Source organism: Monodelphis domestica, chromosome 2 (assembly GCF_027887165.1).
Source record: "Monodelphis domestica isolate mMonDom1 chromosome 2, mMonDom1.pri, whole genome shotgun sequence".
In the NCBI taxonomy this organism is placed as follows: domain Eukaryota; kingdom Metazoa; phylum Chordata; class Mammalia; order Didelphimorphia; family Didelphidae; genus Monodelphis; species Monodelphis domestica.
The window spans coordinates 113,311,151-113,332,171 of NC_077228.1; the positions used below are offsets into that span (position 1 = coordinate 113,311,151).

General features: G+C 42.0%; 1 protein-coding gene across 1 annotated transcript in view; it reads right to left on the reverse strand.

Annotated features, from left to right (window-relative positions):
- Positions 1-21,021, reverse strand: part of PLXNA2 (plexin A2) — a 345,165-nt gene that overhangs the window by 59,263 nt on the left and 264,881 nt on the right. The window lies entirely within an intron of this gene.

The window sequence follows — 21,021 nt, forward strand, 5'->3', positions numbered from 1 at the left end:
AAGCCTTGCCTTAGGCCTATGAATTTATAAGTGCTACCATATTGTGGGCACCACTGGGATCCTCTGAGATGCAGGGTGGGGTTAGCAGGGGCATATATAGCTTACATGTATAATCAGGTCTCTCTCCCAAAAGCTCGGAGATTATGGGCAGAGAGATGATGGTGGCAGAGCCTACAAAGCTGGCGAAATTATTATTATTGTTAATAATAGCTAACATTCATATGGCATTTTAAGGTTTGCCAAGCCTTTTACAAATATCTCATTTTGTCCTCACAACAACCCTGTGAGGTAGGTGCTATTATTATAACCATCTTACAAATGAGAAAACAAAAACAAAGGTAGCTAGAGAGCATAATGGATAGAGCTCAGGCCTGGAATCAGGAGGATCTGAGTTCAAATCTAGCCTCAGACACTTCTTACCTTTGTGTTCCCAATTGCCTAGCCCTTATCTCTCTTCTGTCTTAGAATTAATACTAAGATAGAAGGTATAAAACAGCCTGAGACAGGATTTGAACTCTGGTCTTTCTGATCTCAAATCTAGCACTCATTTCCACTGTGCACTTAGCTACCCAAGATCCTTTCTCCCTTCCATGTCTGGGAAGATGTGCCACCAAGTGTTTCCCTAACTGTCAAGAAGTCTTGGGTTTAACAAGTGAGTGCCAGAGCCTTGACCTGTTGCCACCAAGCTGAGGGTTCAGGTTCAGATGGCATTACTTATTTCTGTAAGTACCAGCTGGGTCACTTCCTGACAGTGGGCCTATTTTCCACAGGGCACCTTGTCAGCAGTGTGACTTTTTCCCTGGGAATAAATCATTCTACCTTATGAATAAAAAAATGAATGGATAGTGAAGATGCAAAGGAGGGCTTGCTGAGTATCTTTGAGCCTTCTCTACTTTGGGGGTCTGAAGAGAGCAGGGGAGGGGGAAAAGCTGCCAGCAATAACCTGTGGCCACCAGCCACCTATCTGCCTTTAGGGGTTCTAAAAATACCCAGTGACAATTGGGTTACCCCTTCCTCCCTCTCCTCCATCCTCCCACCCCTAGCTCCAGGTGCCTCAGGCCCCATGGGCTCTGGGAGCTAGAGCCTCGTTAGTGGGTCACTGGGAGGGGGGCTCCAGAGGGTTGCCACTGCAGGAGAACATCATTAGTCTCACAGTTGCCATTTGCCACTGGCTCTCTATTGAGGAGCTCAGGAAATAGCTTTCTTCAGCCCTTGGGTCCCTTCACAGCCCCTAGCCCCCTCCCCACCTACAGCTGTAGTACTATTCTTCCCTCCCCCTCTCCCTCCAGCCTCTGTCTCATATTCTCTCAGTTAAAAAAAATAGTCTTTGCCTTGCTGTGGTTAATTACAACCTTTCAGAGAAGCCGAAAAATGAAATATTTCTGGGAACTAAAAATATTTTCTTCCTGCAGGTAGGGTAGTGAGTTGCTATTTTATTGTGGGGTCACTCTGGGGCACTGGCAAGTGACTGCAGGGGGTGGGGTATCCCTGGATGCTAAGTTTTCAGAGCTTGCTCTTTGGGGGGGGGTAATGGTTTGTCGAAGTCCTGGTTTGTTTTTATTGTTGTAGGATAAAGCATGGAAAATATTTTCATAGGCAGTGCATAGATAATTTTCAACAATCCAGGATTTAGAATTGTAAGGAACCTTAGAGATCATTTTTCTTTTTTCCCCCTTTATCTTACAGATGAGGAAACTGAGACCTGGAAAACTGAAGTGTCTCCATAAAGAAGACACAGGTAGTAAGTGGCACAGATAGGATTTGAACCAAGGTCTCCTGACTCCGAATCCAGTGCCTTTCATGCTAGGGTAGGATGCCCGGTTTGTTATTTACTGTAGGATAGTCCACACCCCTCATTTGCTAGAGTGGTTTGTTATTTATTGTAGGACAGCTTAGCAGCATAATCCTGTATCTGGTGCTTAGAAATGAGGACTTCCGTTTATTCAATGACTAGCTGAGAGTGATACAGCTTTGCCAAGGGGGCATCAGATCAAGAGAGTCAGAGACAGGGAATACAAAACCTTGCCAAGTGCCTTCTAACCTAGATGTCAGCTCTTAGGAGAATGAACCCAGGTCAGCCATTTCCCTCAAGAAATCACGAAGCCAGGTGTTTCCCTATTTCCATAGAATTTGGAGTGCATAAAAGACTTTAGGATTCTGTGGACCATGCTATGGGTACCTGGAGCACATTTCTTACCAGGGGACACAGATGGCAAGCCACTCAAGTATTCAGTGAAACATTTTATAGGTGTACCTCAATTTAAATAAGGCAGAAATGTGAACATCTTGCTTTTTAAAAAATGGAAATTAGGGGATAATTGTTTGATTTTCGAGACGATTCACCACAGGGTTCCTTTAAATAACTAACTGCCCTAGAAATTTTAAATTTTAATTTGATTTATGAAAGTCTTATTTCAACACAACTTTGAAGGAACCCAATTGGAGGAAACAAAAATTCACCCATACACAAGGCAAGGTCAGAGGGGTCTACCTAGAGGTATACTGGTAAATATTTAATAATTGGCTCTCGAGAAGAAAAAAGAAGGCACACACAATGAATTTTTACATTTAATCTGCACTATTAACATTGTCTCCATCACTTTAAGTCTAGACAATCCACAACACAATTAATCAAGCTGTGATTTGTAGCATCACTCAAACTGAAAATATAACAGTGGGCCCTCATGAGGCAGTGGCAGCTGGCTTCAGCATAGTTCAGGTTTCTCCCTTTCCTTATGAGGGTCCACCTAGAGGAGAATGGTTTGAAAATAGTGTGAAAGAGTGAAAAGAACACTGATTTTGAAATCAGAAGGCCAAGTTCAAATCTCAAGTCTGTTACTATTATCTGCACGCATCTATGATGACTATGATTCTATGACTGGAGTCAGAGAAGGGGGAAGGTGACTACTGGGGAAAGAATTAACAGTTGAGTTCCTAGAAAATCTAAAGAACAAAGGGAATGGGCCAAAATGGATGTTCTGTGAAGGATCCTGGGTCCTAGTTTTTTTTAAAACCCTTACCTTAGAATGGATACTAAATATCAGTTTCAAGGCAGAAGATTGCTAAGGGCTAGGCAATTGGAGTCAAGTGACTTGCTCAAGGTCACACAGCTGGGAAGTGTCTAAGGTCAAATTTGAACCCAGTACCTCCTATCTCTAAGCCTGGCTCTCTATCCACTGAACTACCTAGCTGCCCTAACTCCAGGTCCTTCTAATATCATGGAGGACAAGTAGTAGTTCAAACCATACACCAACTCCTCCAGCTCTAAAAAATCATCAGTACCAATGATGGGACTTGGGGATTGTAGATAACAATCCTATCCAATGCCTATCACTGCTTGAATGATTTTCTTAATGCATAACTTGGGTCAGGTCACTCCTGTGTTCAATAATCCTCCATAATTCTCAATAGCTACCTGTGAGAACTACAGGGAAAGTTCAGACTTCTTATACTTGACTTAAAGTTCTCTAATGGATACCTCAGACAGGGCTGCTAGGTGCTGCAGTGGATAGAGTGCTGGACCTGGGACAGGAAAATTCTTCTTCCTGAGTTCAAATCTGATCTCAGACACTTACTAATTGTGTGATCCTGGGTAAATCACTTAACCCTGTTTGCCTCAGTTACCTCTTCTGTAAAATGAGCTGGAGAAGGAAATGGCAAACCACTCCAGTAACTTTGCCAAGAAAATGCCAAATGGAGTCTTTCATCTTCTGCTATGGACCCTCTATGTCTTTGGTAATATTAAATCCTGGAGCATATCCTTGACTTGCATTTTCAGATTGCTGATGGGTTCAGGAAAGGATGTAAACCCATCCTGGTCCTCGTCACTCACACTGCTATTCCTGGGAGGCAAATGGCAAAGTGTCTGAGGGTAGTAAGAGGGAAGAATGGAAAGGAGAGCAGAAAAGATATCGATTTTACCCAAGAGAAAAAATGAGGCAAAGCCAGAGAAGGGACATCCAACCTGGAAGGCACTTGTGTGATTCAGGTCTGGTTTGTCAGAGGGCTCTTTGGATTGAAGAAGGGAAGCTATTCAACTGCCAGGAGACCCCATGAAACTGGCAAGAAGGAGCATGAAATGGGAATAATACTTCCCTGCTCCCAGGCAAGTCACTCAATCTTTCAATTAAAAAGCATTTATTAAGTACCTATTGAGTGTTAGTCACGGTGGCCCCAGAGACAACACTGGATGGTCCTTGTCTTCAAAGAACTTACATTCCATTTAGGAAGACAACATATACATGTGTGAATAGATTCAAAATACATACAAAATGAATAGTGGGAGGTTTGGGGAGGAGGAGCACTAGCAGTTGGTGTCCTGGGCAATCAAGAAGTGATGTTTTGGGGCAACTAGGTGGCACCGTGGATAGAGAACCAAACCTGGAGACAGAAGTCTGGCCTCAGACACTTCTTAGCTGGGTGACTCTGGACAAGTCACTTAAGGCCCATTGTCTAAGCGCTTACCTCTTGTCTCCCTTGGAACTGATACTTAGAATTGATTCTAAGACATAAGATAAGGGTTATGTTTTTAAAGTGATAATCCAGTGAATGTTAAGAGAGTCCAGTCCTCTGGTTTGGAATATAGAGGAGCTGATTTCTGAGCATGGGAAATAGTGCTAAAACTTGATTTATTTTACAGAAGAAGAAACTGAGAGACAGAAGTTGAGTGACTTGCCCAGGGTCACATTGCTAGTAAGTGTCTAAGACTGGATTTGAACCCAGATCTTCCTGACTCAAGATTTCTATCCACTTTTCTAAGCCTTTCATGTTTCTCTTTTTTCAGGTATGCTATCTCTTTTAACATAATACTGCAATTAGTTTACTCGTTCCCCAATTTATGGCTCTATGCATCCTTTTCATAAAATTATAGATTGGGAAGGGACCTCAGAGGTCATATTGTCCAATTAATATTTGAATCCTAGTCCCTACATCCCTACATAGCCATCTAGCCACAGCTTGAAGACTTTCAGTGACTGACAATCTACCACCTCTGGAGGCAACACATTCTACTCTGGGACAGCTCAAGACATTCGGAATCCTTTCCTTCTATGGAATCAGCATCTTCTATTATACAACTTCAACATAGTGGTCTTAGTTCTGCCCCTTGAGGCAAGCAAAATGCGTGACCATTAATTGTGCCTGATGCTTTAGTAAAAACATGACTAATACAGGATATAGGGAATATCAAATGATGCAGTAGGCCAAGCTCATCTTCTTTTTCTTCCATTTTCTTTCTTTCTTTTTTTCTTTCTTTCTTTCTTTCTTTCTTTCTTTCTTTCTTTCTTTCTTTCTTTCTTTCTCTCTTTCTCTCTTTCTCTCTTTCTTTCTTTCTTTCTTTCTTTCTTTCTTTCTTTCTTTCTTTCTTTCTTTCTTTCTTTCTTTCTTCCTTTCTTCCTTTCTTCCTTTCTTCCTTTCTTCCTTTCTTCCTTTCTTCCTTTCTTCCTTTCTTCCTTTCTTCCTTTCTTCCTTTCTTCCTTTCCCCTTTTCCTATGTGCTTCTCTTTTTCAACATTCTGGTACCCTTCTAGCCTCTTTCTCCCTCACCAAAACTGGTTTTCAGAGAAGGATCAAAAATCAGTCATTTAAACTTAAGCATGAATTCATAACCAATGATCAATCTATGTATTCCTTCTGTGTTCACAAAATGAGGAAGACCTCTGAGCACTGAAGGGAGCCCCTGTGGTAGATGTATAGAACAGTATAAACAGGAATTGCATAAGCTAGACAGGTGTGGATGAGCTTCTAGGTTTGCATTGCAAGAGAGAGTACAATAAGAATATTCACAGATCTCCAAAATATCCAAATATCAATTGAGGCATCTTATTACCTCTCTTAGGGAATTTGCATTTTAAGCCAGTAATGTTATTTTGAAATGAAATACTTTATTTCTTCTTAGAATAATTTCAGAAATCAACACTCTGATAGAGGAAGGATTTGGGGGCTTGTTTTTATCTTTTAAGAAAATGCTTTATAGAACTATTGAATTTATATCTCAAAGTCTTGCCTGTGCCACTAAGTAGCTGAGTGACCTTGGGCAAATCATTTCCCTTCTCATTTTTCATCTGACCCAAATACATTTTTAAGATCTTTTCTATTTCTAAATCCCATGAGCCAATAAATCTGTAGACCTCAGGCCTCAGTTTCCTCATTTGCAAAATGAGTAGATTTGACTGCATTACTTTTACATTTCTTTCTAGTGCCATAAGAAAGGCATTACTGTATAGTAGAAAGAATAAATATAAATGGATTTGGAGTCAGACAATCTGAATTTGAATCATAGTTCATACCTTTATTAGCTGTGAGACCCCCTAGGGGCAAGTCACTAAAGCTCTCTATACCTCAGATTCCTCCTCTGTATAATGTGAGCGAGTTAAAATATTTGCATCATTATGTACAAGGTTAAAACAATAAATATTAGTTATTACTATTATGATTCTAAATCATCTCCTTGGTCCATGTGGCCAGGTGTATTAGCAATACATATAATAATACGTATAATAGTATAACCCCAAGTCATGAGTCCATGTCTTTCTTTATTCCATTAGTTCATTCCAAGTTATGCCTCTTGAAGGAGCGGGTGGGGGGAAAGTGCTGTGTCAGCATGTGTAGGTCAAAGCCTCTAGAAGGAAGCCAGGAGAATGAGCTAAAGGCCTCTTCTAGTGTGCCAGGATCTCTTCAGCCCACAGTAGTGTCATGGTATGTGTGAGATCGGGCCCTGTGGTTTGGACTCCCTCGTACCCGCCTCCTGAAACCCAACCAGCCTGCAGAAATCCAGTTCTTGCCAAGCCTAGAGCCTTGGGCATTCAAGCCAAGTGCCTTCCACTGCCAGACCTTGTCAAGTTTGTTTTCCTCCGTGGGTGACCTGACCTGGAAAACAGCCGACATGGAGCTCTGCTCGCCCCCATTTTTGATTCTTACAGAAGCTAATTGAACAGTTGGGAGGGAACTGTGCCATGAAGCCGCCCTGGGGTAAGAGAGCAGATGCAACCGATTAATTACAGCTAGGGAGATCCATTGGGATGCACCGGTGTCGGGAAGCACTGGAAAGCCCAGGGGCTTAGTGGGGTAGGAAGCACTCCTGGGCTAGCTTGGCCATTTCCAAGGCAGAGGTAGTGGTGGGCAAATGAATGTGGCTATAGAGATGGAGCGAAAGGAGCAAACATCCAGAGGTTTGGGGCCCTGGAGAAAGTCATGGCGGCAGTGGTGGTGGACCTTCACCTCTAGAGCCACCCCATTACTCATTAGGAGAAGGAAGGCATTGCTATCTCCCTCCAGTAACTTGCTGGCATATCACAGAAGCTGGGTATCTAGCAATTAGATGTCCTGTGGGGCTGCATGAGGCAGAGCCAGGGGCAATGGGTAGAAGTTACAAAGGGGCAGATTTAGACTTGATGTCAGGAAGGCAGGTCAGGACAATCAGAGCTTCCCCAAGGCAAAGGTCTGTCCAAAGGTTCCTCCTCTTTGGAGGTCTTTAACTGAAGCTACATGACTATAGGTCCAGGAATAGCTCATAGCGGGATTCCTTTCCGGGTCTGGGTTGGACCAGGTGGTTTCTGAGGTTCCCTCTAATTCTCTAGTTCAGTGATTCTGAGAAGTGCTGCCTAGCTCCATTCAGACCCAGCATTACCTATTTTACCCATTTGGTAGGGTCCATCAAGCAATAAAGATTCATGACCCTAATTCTGCCTTTTAATTTAACTGAATTAGCAGCACAATAAAGTGGGTTTGGAGTCAAGAGGTCCTGAGTTCAAATTTATTCTCTGCCATATAAAATGAAAGGGCAAGATTAAGCTGCTACTTTCCTCACTGGAAGGGGTACCTATATTAATGAGATCATGCATTTATCAAAATAGAGCAGCAAGTCTCTGTTTCCCAGTTGGATTGTTAAATCTTTGAGGACAGGCGCCAGCTCGTCTTACACCTTTTACAATGCCAATAAATGTCGGCTGCTGTTGAGGATGAGGGGATTAAATTGACACAATCTAAGAACAAGCTAGGGGCAGCTAGTTGACAAAGTGGAGAGAGTTGTCAGGCTTGAAAATTAGGAAGACTCATCTTCCTAAATTCAAATCTGACCTCAGACATTTACTAGCTATATGACCTTGGGCAAGTCACTTAACTCTGTCTGCCTCAATTTCCTCACCTATAAAATGAATTGGTGAAGGAAATGGGAATCACTCCAGTATTTTTGCCAAGGAAACCCCAAATGGGGTCATGAAGAGTGGAACATGGCTGAATAATAACAACAAAGAATAGGCTGAAACTGGGAGCTAGGACACCTGAGTTCTGCCCCTCCTTCCCTCACTGACTTCAGGCTCAGCTTCTCGGGCCAATTTCACTTTGGTTGATTTTTGGCCCTGGCTGTCTAGTGATTGCGGTGATGCCAGGGCAGAAGGCAGGCTGGCTGAGATCCATGGGGATAATATGGTTCAGGTTTTTCAAGCCTTTTATCCATATGGAAGCTCTAGGGATTGAGCTGGAGGGGAGCATGATGTGGGGGGTCAGGAGAAGAACATGGGCAATTATCTTTTGAGTTGAGGGAATGTCATCTGCTGGGGTTGGGGTTTGCCTCACCAGCTTTCTTCTAGCTCAGCCTGCCCAGTTCTTAGAGAAACAAAGGTTCACATGATCACAGATTTAGAGTGGGAAGGGACGGGAGAAGTCATCTCATCCATGGAGAAGGAACACTAAAAACACTATCTGATTCAATTGATCTGCTGAAACTTTTCTCAACTGTTATTTCTTCTTTCTTTTTTAAATTCTTGATTACAAAAGATAGCTTTGGGGGTAGGGTTGGGTAAAAAAAGAGAAATTCTGTATTTGGAAATGAAAGTGATGGAAAAAGCAAAAGCTATCCATTTGGGAAAAAAAGAAGCCATTACATCCAATCCTCTTATTTTATAGATGAAGAAATGGACCAACAGAAGAAAAAGTAGTTTTTGCTCAAAGGGCATTTAGATTTACAGATTGTCAAAGTTGAAAGAGTTGGACTTACAGATGAGGAAACTGAGGTTCAGAGAGGTTAAGGGCCTGAGCCAAGTCCAAACAGCTAGGTAGGGGTAGAGCCAAGTTATAAACTGAGGTCTTGACTCTAGCTCCAGATCTTTTTCCATGTATTGTTGCAGTCATGGTCTAGGGAGGTCTGAGACTAGATAATGGGCTGATGGGGACTTCTTTGGTTCTTAACTTGCTTTCTGGGACAGCTAGGTTGGTCAGTGAGTGGAGGTCTTGGGTTCAAATACTTCAGCTCAGATACTTCCCAGCTTTGTGACTCTAGGCAAGTCATTTAACTCCCATTTCCTAACCCTCATCTCTCTGCTGCCTTGAAATAGCTACTTAGAATCAATTCTAAGACAGAAGGTAAGGTTTAAACAAAACAAACAACCTGCTTTCTGGGGGATGGTTTCAGAAAAATTTCAGAAAGCTTATATAAACTGTTTCACAGAAATAAGCAGAAGTAGAAGACAGGTTACATAATAACAATGACATTGTAAAGACAAGCAATATCGAGAACTCTGAGTAATGTACCGACCAATTATAGCCCCAGAGAATCCACTGTGAAGCATCTCCCAACAGAGAAATGGTGGAGAAAGAGGGCAGACTGCAACCTATATTTTTTGGACATGGACAATGCGGGAATTTGCTTTGCTTGACAATCCATTTTGGTTGTCAAGGCTCTGTTTTTCTTGTTTTCTTTTTTTTTCCAGTGAGGGAAGGAAGAGAAAATAGATTTTTGTTAATTGAAAAAAAAAATCTCTTCCTTTTCTAACCCCTTTGAAGAATATAAACAATTCTATTCTACCCCATACAGTCTTTCCTAACACTTCCCCCTCTGCTAGGTCAACTCTGGCTTGTGTTAGAAAACTTAGGCTGAATTTCTGTCTACTTTAATGGCCATTTGCTAAGTGGTAATTATATCTTTAGTCATTGTATCAATAATATAAACTGAGCTGCCTTGTTTCTCCAGTTTTGGATCGATGTAATCTGTAGGATCTTGGAAACATAGATTTAGAGAAGGAAGAAATTTAGAGTCAACTAGCCCAATCTCTTTGGTTTATAGATGAAGAACGTGAGTCCTAGAGAGGTTAAACAGGTTGTTCAAGGTCACATAACTAGTGAATGGCCAAGTAAGGATTTGAACCAAGGTCCTCTGATGTCAAATACAGTGCTCCTGCTACTATTGTACCATTCGGTGTCCTCATTCTTTCAGGTTCTAGAACCACTGGGTCCACGTTTGCTACTTGACAGCCATCTGGGACATGAGGGGGAAAGGGGAAAAGGTCAAATTGGAGACATACAGAACTAGGATATGAAGAGCTTGACCAAGAATAGCTTAAATAAGGTAGCTTAGGGCTGGAATGCAAGGTTTTTGACTCAAAAGCCATACCTTTGCCCCTCTTGCCCATGTATCTTTAGCTTATTTATTCATATTCATTCATTCATTCATTCATTCTTTTATTTATTAATTCAACAACCATGGATGACGTGCAAATCAATGTACCACTTGCTGAGTGGGACATAAAGATTACCAAGTGACCCCTCTGGCTTCATAAAGCCTTCCTGAACTCTGGGATATCTTGTTTTTCCATTCCTCTTTCTTTTTTCCTTTGGGTCATTTACTCATCTATGCCCTCCAGGACAGAGGTCCTGTCTTTTCTAAAATACCTCACCCCCAGTGGAGTGTTTGCTGCTGCTGCTGCTTACCCTGGGACACAGGGTTGCAGTTATTTGCTATGGTTCCCTCGAGGGTTGGGGCTATTACCTCTCCCTCCTAACTGCTCAGTCTCTTCCAATGTTTGAAGATGGCAGCCTCAACCTCATCGCTGCAGTCTTTGTCCTAGCCCATTCCCCAAAAGAGTGGAAACGGGAGGAATGATGGGGCCCCAGAGATAGCTGAAGTCAAATACTATCAGCTTTTCAATTCTTCTTGGCATGTGCCTGTGTGTGTATGTGTGTGCACTCATGTGTGTGCCCATGTGCACACACATGTGTTAGCTCTACAGAGCAGGCTGGAGCCCAGCTGATGAACTCAGCGGGAGTCTATGGCATCGACAACTCTGGCTCTCCAGCCCTGCATGAATCCTCACTGGCTCTGTCTTAGCTGATAGTACATTCAAAACCTAATTGTTATCTCAGCAGAGTAACTCCATTATTCATCCTGACACTATCCCCCTTTAGCTGTTTGTTGCACTGATGTTATATTAATGAGGCCTGCAAATAAATGAACAGGAGATCAGAGAGCTGCCTTGTTTCTCCATGAAGCTGGATGACTTATTTATTTATTTGCTGGGAACTTTATAGCAAGTCATCCCCATGGCCTGGGACAGCTGGCTTATGGCCTCAAAACAGAGGTTTGGTGCAGTGTTGCAGGCAAATATTCACAAATTTCCCAGCACATAAGTCCATTTATAAGTCTAGCTCTGTACTGCAGGAAGATGAAAAGTAAAGGAAATATAGTCAATGCAAGGATGGAAAGGATTGTCTTTGTTGTTGCTCACTTGTGTCCTCTTCGTGACCCACAGAGTTTTCTTGGCAAGGATATTGGACTTTGCCATTTATCTCTCCAGTGGATTAAGGCAAACAGAGCTTAAGTGACTTGCCCAGGGCACATAGCTAGTAAGTGTTTGAGGTCAGATTTAAACTTAGGACTTCCCGACTCCAGGCCATTGCTCTATCCACTGAGCTATCTAACTGCCCAAGTGTTCTATAGTGTTGTATATAGTTGTATGTTGTGTTATATAGAGGATTGAATGCTGGTCCTAAGGTCAGGAAGACCTGTCTCTGATAGTTAATAGTTAATTTATTAGAAAATTTCAAATAGGGAAGGAGAACACATGTAGGGTAGCATTGGCTGCAGGGTCATTTTGGTCAGATGAGTCACGGGGATGATAAGTTGCTTGAGAGGTCAAGTCAATTGACACATCTTTTCCTGAAGTGAAGATAATGTTGATTTGATTCCCAGGCTTGGAGGAAGAGTGGAAAGTGGGGTAAGAGTGTTCACATAGGAGGTCAGAGATTAGATGTGGATGGTGGGAAGGAATATGAGGCCTCTTCTGGGGACTGCTTAGATACAGGGGGCTAAGGAAGTTCACACTCAATGCTGAGTCAATGTGACTGGGCAAGTCATTTAACTTCAATGAGTCCCAGGAAACTCCCTGAGACCTCCCTACAAAGCCATAGCTAGGTTATCATTTGATAATGAAATCTCAGGAAGGGATAGTAAAACTAATGATGTTAATAATCCTAAACCAATAGATATTTACAAATTACATTTTGATTTGGAATGCAATATTATGACATTTTTGGTGGGAGCTGTCAATTTGTCATCTAAATTATGATTTTATGTGATAATATTTTTATATCTGAATATTGAGAACAGAACATTTTATATATATATATACATATAAGCATTGCATATATGTTGTGTGTGAGAGAAAAAAGAATGGGAAAGTGAGAAAGAAATGGAGGAAGAAAGAAGAAAAGAAAGAGAGGCAGCGAGGTAGCATAGAGGATAGTGTCACACCTGGAGTTGGGAGGACCACAGTTCAAATCTGGCCTCAGACATATCCTAACTTTGTGACCCTGGCCTGAGCAAGTCACCTGGCCTTAGTTTCCTCATCTGTAAAATGAGCTGGAGAAGGAAATGGCAAACCACTCCACTATCTTTGCTAAGAAGACCCAAAATGGGGTCATGAAAAGTCAGACACAACTGAAAAATGACTGAACAACTTGAAGGATATAATATGATTTTGACAGGGTAGGTATTTCTTCCACTGACTTAGATGATATGCTCTTTCTGGCTTAGTTGAGAATCTTGAAGACCATCTATGGTCTAAAATTTCATTTCATTAAGGAGGCCTAAAATTCCATTGTCCTCTGTCCAGCCTGGTAATGGGCTTCTTTATCATAGCTAAATTGGTTCTTAGATGACATATAGTTTTATCATGGGGCCTGCACTCAAAGCCTTTCCATCTTAATAGATCCTCCCAGAGCTCATGCTTATATTTGAGAACCTAAGACCACCTCTATACCACATTGGAATAAAACTTTAGTCTATAAAGTTCATATCTCCTGAAGTGCACACTGAATTGATAGTAGCTGTGACCAGAGAATTTCAAACTGGAAGGGAAACTATAGAAGATGACCAAAGAGAAAAAATTCAGAAAGTGGGTAAATCAACCATGGATAAGTGGAAGCTGTTGTAAAAGTTACTCTTCATACATACACAAAATAAATAAATAAATAAAAATAAAAGTTATTCTTCCCTTGACATAAAGGATGCCTTACTCTAATAAAGTATTGATTTGAAAGATGCATTTAGTTAAGAATATGAACAGATTCTCTCCTCCAATTCTCCTGGGTACAAAAGGTTAGGTGGTACCTGGATCATTAAAAGCACCTGGGTTTGAATCTCAGCTTTGCAACCTGTGTCACCCTGAGTAAACCTCTCTGAGTCTCAGTTTCCCTATCTGAAAAATCAGAGGATTAGATGAGATGATTTCTAAGGTCCTTTGCAGATTTAAACAGTTCCAATCCTACAAAGCTCCCAAACCAAGGATAGTCACCCACTACCCATTCCATATCTAACTTACTCTGCTTTCACTTAGCATTCTTTTCTTTTCCAAATGAGTAGGTATGAACTGATTTCTGGTAAGTCCTTTGGGCTTTTCCATCAAGCTGAGACATTTGAGAAGTTTGAGCATCCAGGCCAGGAAATCTGGAGCTCAGGTCATTACTAAGCAGGCTTCTTATTAATCACCACAACCAGAAAATGTATAAATTAAGGCTTATCATTCCTCCTTGTCTCTTTCTAGGAACAGCCTGAAGTCATGGGGGCCTCCTGCACAGGGGTAGCAAGGGCATGGTTGCCTTTGGCTCAGACATGCTGACTGGGTCATCTCATACCTTTCTGTAGTCTTTAATTAATAGATCTTTGCTATTAGTTCTGTAGAGGAAGAAGGAGCTGGTCCTGATCCTCCATTCCCAGACTTCCCAATTTTCTCTCCCCAAGTCTCCTGCAATTTTCTGAGAGGCTCTGGATTCTGAACATTGGAATATCCCTTCCTGGTTTGGGTGGGAAACAGAAAAGTGATGTGGATCTAGCTGACCCAACTCTGTGGATCAAATCTCCAAGGAGTAGAATATTCAGGTTTCCTAAGCCTATGCCTTTTCCTGAGTTGGCAGTGGCTTCCTGATCAAGTTTGTGGGACCTTGGAGGGAATGGTCAAGGACAAAATAGTTCTGCTCTGCTCCTCCTTCCACAGTAATTACTGATATTTATGGAATGCTTTAGGTTTTTGCCAAGCACCTCCATGCATTATCTTATTTGAGCCTCAAAATAGCTGTGTGAGAGAGACACTACAGGAGTTATTGGTTCCATTTTGCAGATGAGAAAATTGAGGTGCAGAGTTCATTAAGTGACACGTAGAGAGGGAAGTGATCTTAGAGGCTATCTAGTCCCTTACTCTACAGATAAGGAAATTGAGGCCAAGGGAGGCTATGAGGTACTTTAGGTAACAAAGATAGCAAATGTAAAATTCTCCAGCCTTGTCTATACTATATTACCAACACCTCAACCTCAAAGTAGGGAATGGAGAGGAGAGGGTTCAGTTCAGAGCCTTTTGTTAAGTTATATAGCTTGCAGGGAAAGCAGATTCTGGTGTCTCCTGGGAGGTTGAAGTTGGTTTCAGGCAAGACATGAGCCTTGGCCAAGAGATTTCTATACCACTGAGCTCTTAATTATCAAACCATATGGAAAAGTGCCAGGGCAGGAGGATCCAGTGCCTGTCTGTGGTCAGGTAGCATGTGCTTATGTTTACATATCAGAGAATTACAAAGCCAGATGGAACAACAGAGGTTGATCCATATATAAGTTTAATCAAGGCACCTTATACCTGTTATTTCATCCATTCTTCATATCCTATGATGGAGAAAGTCCCATTTTATAGGGAATCATTCCCATTTTATAGAAAAGAAAACTGAGGTCCCAGGAAAGATGTCACTCATTTAAGGTCAAGGTCAAAAAGATGTAAGTACAATAGGCCTCACACCCAAATCTTCTCCCTTCAAGCTTCCAATTCCACCATATTGTCCAAGATTTGGGACATCATTTAAGGCTTTGGGCTTGATGGTCTGTAAGTCTCCTTTCTATTTAACCTTCTTTTTGATTAGGAAAGGTATCCTGGTACCATAGACAGAATGTTGGCATAAGAGTTCAGAAGGCTTAGTTATGAGTCCTGGTTCTAATTCCAGCTGAATAACTTGGGGCAAACAGCTTGACTTTTTGAAGTCTTATTTCTCTCATCTGCAAAATGGGGATAATACCTACTGATGTCATGCCGAAAAGGAACACTATGTAATATTCTATGTGAGATTTACCCCTTCAGTGGAGATATGAGGAACCTGAGACCCACAGTCTTTAAGTATCTTATTCAAAGTCTCATAAAGGCAGCTAGGTTGCTCAGTGGATAGAGCACCAGAGATTCTGGAGATGGGTTCAAATGTGGCCTCAGATACTTCCAAGCTGTGTGACCCTGAGCAAGTCACTTATTCACAATTGTCTAGCTCTTATCACTCTTTTGCCTTGGAAACTGATGCCTAGAAGACCTAGGTTCAAGTCCTAGCCTAGACATTTACTATTTGTGGGACCTTGGGAAACTCAATTCAACTTTTGAAGTTTTTATGTCTCCTTTGTAAGACCAGGGGATTGGACGATTGTTCCCTGAGATTCCTTCCATCACTAGGACAGTGATTCTACAAGTGTTCATATACAACTGTGTGACCTTAGGCTTCCATTTCCACTCTCTGTGTCTGTTTCCGCATCTATGAAACAAGGGACTTGGATTATATTATCACAGGATCATGGATTGAGGGCTGGAAAAACACTTTAGAAGTCATTAAGTCTCATGTTCCTCCTAGCTCTAAAATCCTAACATCTGGGGTCTGCTCTCTTCCAAGGGAATTTCTCCTCCTGAGGATGCCTTTTGCCTCCCCTTCCCCTGGTGGCTCACTCCATCCTGAGAAATCTGTTTCCCAGCTCTCTACTTCCTAATGGGAACAGTTCCCATCTTCCTTACTCTGAAGGTCCTGGGTCACCTAGGCTTCCTGAAATTCAGGGGAGGTGAAAGGGTGGGAGAATGAAGCACAATGGGTCAAGAATCTCTCCAGCTTTCAGTCATCTCTAGTTTTCCTATTTGGGGGGTTGAACAGGTGACATGTGTTCACTGACACGCATACAACCCTGGCAGCTGAGGTGGGAACAGCCTGAGATAGCTCCCGAGGGGGACGGCATCATTATCACTCCAGAGCTGGCTGGGAAAGAGCAGACGGAAAGTCTTGAGGGGGTCCTAACCTGAAGTTTATGCAAACTGGGAAATCAATAGACTCTTTGACTCATCCTACCTGAAACTGCCAGGAAGGCTGAGTCTCTAAGGGATAGGTTTGGTTGCCATAGTGACAATGGGGAAGAGGAAGGGAAGAAGAACACAAGTCCCTCAAGACCATTACTGCTTTTGCTAAAGGAGAGGGTCCTATCCAGGTAATTTCATTTATTCCTGTGATCCAAGGCAGCACAGAATAAAGCCCGTGCCATTTGGAAATGGGGGTGAAATTGAGTCAATCCCTATTAGAATCTTAGCATCTAGGAACTGGGTGAGACCCCTGAAGCCATCTAGATCCATACTGGACCAGATAACATGAATTCTCTTGCCAATGCTCCCAAACCAATGATATCCCAACCTTTGCTTAAAGACTTCCCCAGGACTTACGCACTGTTCTAGGGGGAGCCTGGACCTGACCAGAGGTCCATTTTAAATGGATCTTTATGATAGGAAACTCTGTGTGTGTGTACAATGGCGAGGCGGTGGTGGTAGGGAGATTAATAAGAGGAACAGTAATCCTCGTAAATCCTAGTGATGAAGAGATTGTAAAAAATTCTTTGCAGGTTTTGCTAAGTTAGGCAGAGGCAGCTGAATATGAGCAAGAGGGATGCTTTAAAAAATAAGTCTTAAAAATGACTTCTGCAGGAAGATGGCAGGAGAAGCAGGGCAAGAGGTGGGAGGAAGAAAACGAAAGAGGATATTTTAGCTCATGGGGAATAAAAGGGCTCTTGCAGACATCTTGCCCCACAAAGGGGCTGCTACAGTCAGGGAGGCCCTCCCAGAGGGCCCAGGCCTCTTGGCTTTATTCCTTAAAGGCCTTGCTTTTCCCAGTTCATTGCTTCTGGATGAATTAAACTAATGGGAGATGCCTCAGCTTAGGGCCCCAACCCCCTGCTGATATATTATCTGGGAAAATCAATTATAGCCTAATTACCTCAGGGGGTTAATTAGCCTCAGTACAGCTTGGGTGCCCTCTAAGAACATCAGGGCCTACAGACAAAAAAGGAGAGAATTCCCAAAGATGCTGTTGTCCTGTCACTGGGACAGCCCCATGGCTATTGAGGATGGCCAGAGGGCGAAGCAGAAGAGGGGTCCTGTAGTAGGAGGGATGGGGAGAGGTAAGTTTCTGCCTAACATACTCTGTAATGCCTAGAGAACTGGACTCTGTGATGGATGACTGCTAATATAAGAGATACTCTGGAATTGCCCAAGTTCTCAGGTCAGCACACATGTCAAATCACTGGGATCAGAGAGAAAGCACGGAGTTGAAGCAGCAGCTCAGGGAGCTAAGCCATTTGGGGGCACCAGTTAGAGACAAACACCATTCTCTGGCAGCCACATGGTGTCTCAGGCTAATGTTTCTTTCTTCAGTCTGATAACAGTCAGAGGCGATATTCAGATCACATCTGTTTTGGCCTTTAGAAGCAACTTTCAGGGAGGCAACAATCACATCAATAAAAACAAATTTTCTTTAGTGTTTTAAAGTTCCCAAAATGTTTTCCTCACAATGAGACCTTGTGAGGGAGGGGGCATAATTGTTATTGGCCCCATCTTGCAGATAGAGAAAACTGAAGCTCAGAGAACACAGAATCACAGAATCTAAACTGGGAGAGACCTCAAAGGCTACCTAGTCTGACCTCTAACTAGACCGCAAGCCCCTTAAAAATGTGTTCAATGGGCTGGCATCTAAATCATTCATGTGAAAATCCTAAGAGAGAGGGGACTCGCTACCCCTGAGACCATCTCTCCACCTCTGGACATCTCTGAGATATTAAAAGGTTAAGTGGATTGCATAGTCCCACAGCTAGCAAGTGTTGGGGCCAATGGTTTGCTTTTTAAATGAATTTGGATCCAGGTGCACTGCCTACAGTTTCCCTAGGGGGGTCCAGATTTCCTTTAACAAGGGATCTTGCTGCTTTGTGAATGTACTGAAATCAATACCAGTTAGAAAAAATCTAGATTGGGAGGGGAGGGGGAAAGGATACCTATTTCCTGCCCAAGTCAATCTGTCTACTAGGGCAGAAGGTATGATTACATTAATGATGGTGATTAGAGGCAGCTAGGTAGTGCAGCAGCTAGGAAGCTGTGCCTAGAGTCATGAAGACCTTAGTTTAAACCCGATTTCAGATACTTACTACCCATGTAACCCTGGGTAAGTCACTTAACCTCTATTTGCCTCAGTTTCTCCAACTGCAAAAGGGAAATAATAATAGCATCTGCCCCTCAGCCACTCTACAAATGCTATTTAATTATATTTATATAAATTATATTTAAATATATTGAATAATATAAATTTTTAGGGAAGAGAATAAGCATTTAAATAGGGCACAGTCTAAGGCTCATAGGATCACTGGAGTTTGAACTGGAAAGGACCTTAGAGATCATCTCATCTTATCTCATCCTCTCACTTTAAAGAGGAGGATACTGAAACCTAGAGAATATGATTAATCAATCAATATTTAATAAGTGTCCACTATGTGCCAGGCACTGTGCTAAATGATGGGGATACAAAAAAGAGGCAAAAGAGAGTCCCTGTCCTCAGGAAGTTTATGATCTAATGGATTTATTGGATTTTAATAGATTATTCAGGATTTCCCTGAAATTGGTGGAAAATAAACAAGATCTGCTTCCTTTATACATACAAGGGAAACTGAGGCTGGAGGGAGGAAAGCAAGCCATCTGAATGTTCTCTGGTGTGTTGATATTAGGCAGAGATGAAAAAGCATCTTTCTTTGCTCTTGATGTGGACAACAATGCTACCTGCCCAGTCCTTTATTCATCCTAAGTATTAGAAAATATGCAATTAGATTCCAGCTACAAATGACAGCCCATGAATAGCAAGTTGCTAAGGATGATGAGCAGACAATGCAACCTCAAGTAAAATACACCTATTCCTCTCCTGGGCCATTCAAGCCTGAGTGCAGCTATATTTTCTTATGTATTATCTATTCATCTTCTTTTGTAATTTGCTATTCAGGAAACATCATTTTTCTGAGTAACTAATTACCTGTTTCTTCCCATTAAAATGCACAAACAAGTTGGGACACAGAGAAAACCCTGAGAACAAGCACTGGGGCTAATCTGGTTTCTGCCTTTACTTTCTTATTACAGTTTCAGCTTGGTGATTCTAAGCTAATTGCAGTCACCAAAATCCCATTTCTGCTGAGAAAAGCTAAATCTGCTCTCTGAGACGCTCACCTACTGTGCAGCCAATTTCTCATCCCCACCTGGCTCAGTTAGCATGGCAGGGAGGACAGGCTGTCTCCATCATTGTCTCCCAGGGTTGTACAGAACACAGGCTTGTATGGATGCCCCAGAATGCCCCATATTCTCCACTATGTTTCTCCTTTAGTCACCTTCTCACATACCATGCTACTCTTAAACACTCAGCTCCTTTGTAAAATGCAGGGATTGGATTATATGAATTTTGTCATCCCTTCCAGTATCTTTCCCAACAACACCTGCACCCCTTTCTCCAACTTGTATACCCTAATACACAGGCAGTAAGTGATTATGGCCCATGTGACCTTGGGTGGTCAATTCCTCCCTCTGTGCCTCAGTTTCTTCATCTCTAAAATGAGGGACTAGATGCCATTTAAGTCCCTTCTAGCTTTAGATATATGGTCTATAACCCTTTTTTCAACTGTGAGTTCCATAATACAATCTATATTTCCAACCTTATTACCTATTCTTCTGTACTAGCTAGTTGGCTTACTAGATCTTTCCCAAACTCTTAATTGTTCCAGTTAAGATTTCTCTCTCTCCATTAATAGGCAGAAAGGATTTTCTTGTGTAGAACATTTTCTGAATGAGAAGAACTCTTTTTTGAGGAAAGAAACCATAATGGAACCTTAATGGACTAGATGTATTGATGATAATAGGTATCTTGATTCATAGCAGATTCTCTGTCTTTCTGGGGAATAGTTTTGATTTACAGGGAAATCTTGGCCTCTTTACATTCAGGCCATCTGGCTGCTTTGCTAAGAATGTTTTCCCTCTTCTACTCCTCCTTCTCTATGAAGCCTTCCCTGATTGCCTATTCCCAGCTCAGTGTTATTGCCCATCTCAAATTTTCTTAGAGCATCATAGCATGTTTTCCTCTGCATCTATTCCACTCTTCTGTGTACATAGAGTAGTGTGTTTGAATTGCATCTATAGCATCATAGACTTCAGAGCTTGGAAAGACATTGACTCATCTAGTCATAGGGTTAGACCTAGGGTTAGAAGGGAACTCGATAGCCATTTAATCCAATTCTTGCATTTTATAAAGGAGAAAAACAAGGCCTGGAGAGATTGTGACTCCCCTAAGGTCACAGGTAGTAAGTGATAGGCAAAATTTGAATTCAGCTCCTCTGAATACTTACATAGTACTTTTTACTGTTCCACAAACCCCCATCGAGAGCTAGAGAGGGCCCTCAGTATTCCAGAATGAGTAAACCCAAGTCTTTTGACTCTAAATCCCATGCTCTTCACACCACACTAGGCTGCTTTCTGTGTATGCTGTAAAAGATGGAACCAATGAAATTTCCCAGTTTCCTTATAGAGTAACAAAATCTATACTTAATATCCTTATAAAATATTGAAAGTCTCTTGGGAAGTGGTAAACCTCTTGGAGTTAATCCTGTCTATATACGGGTCCACAG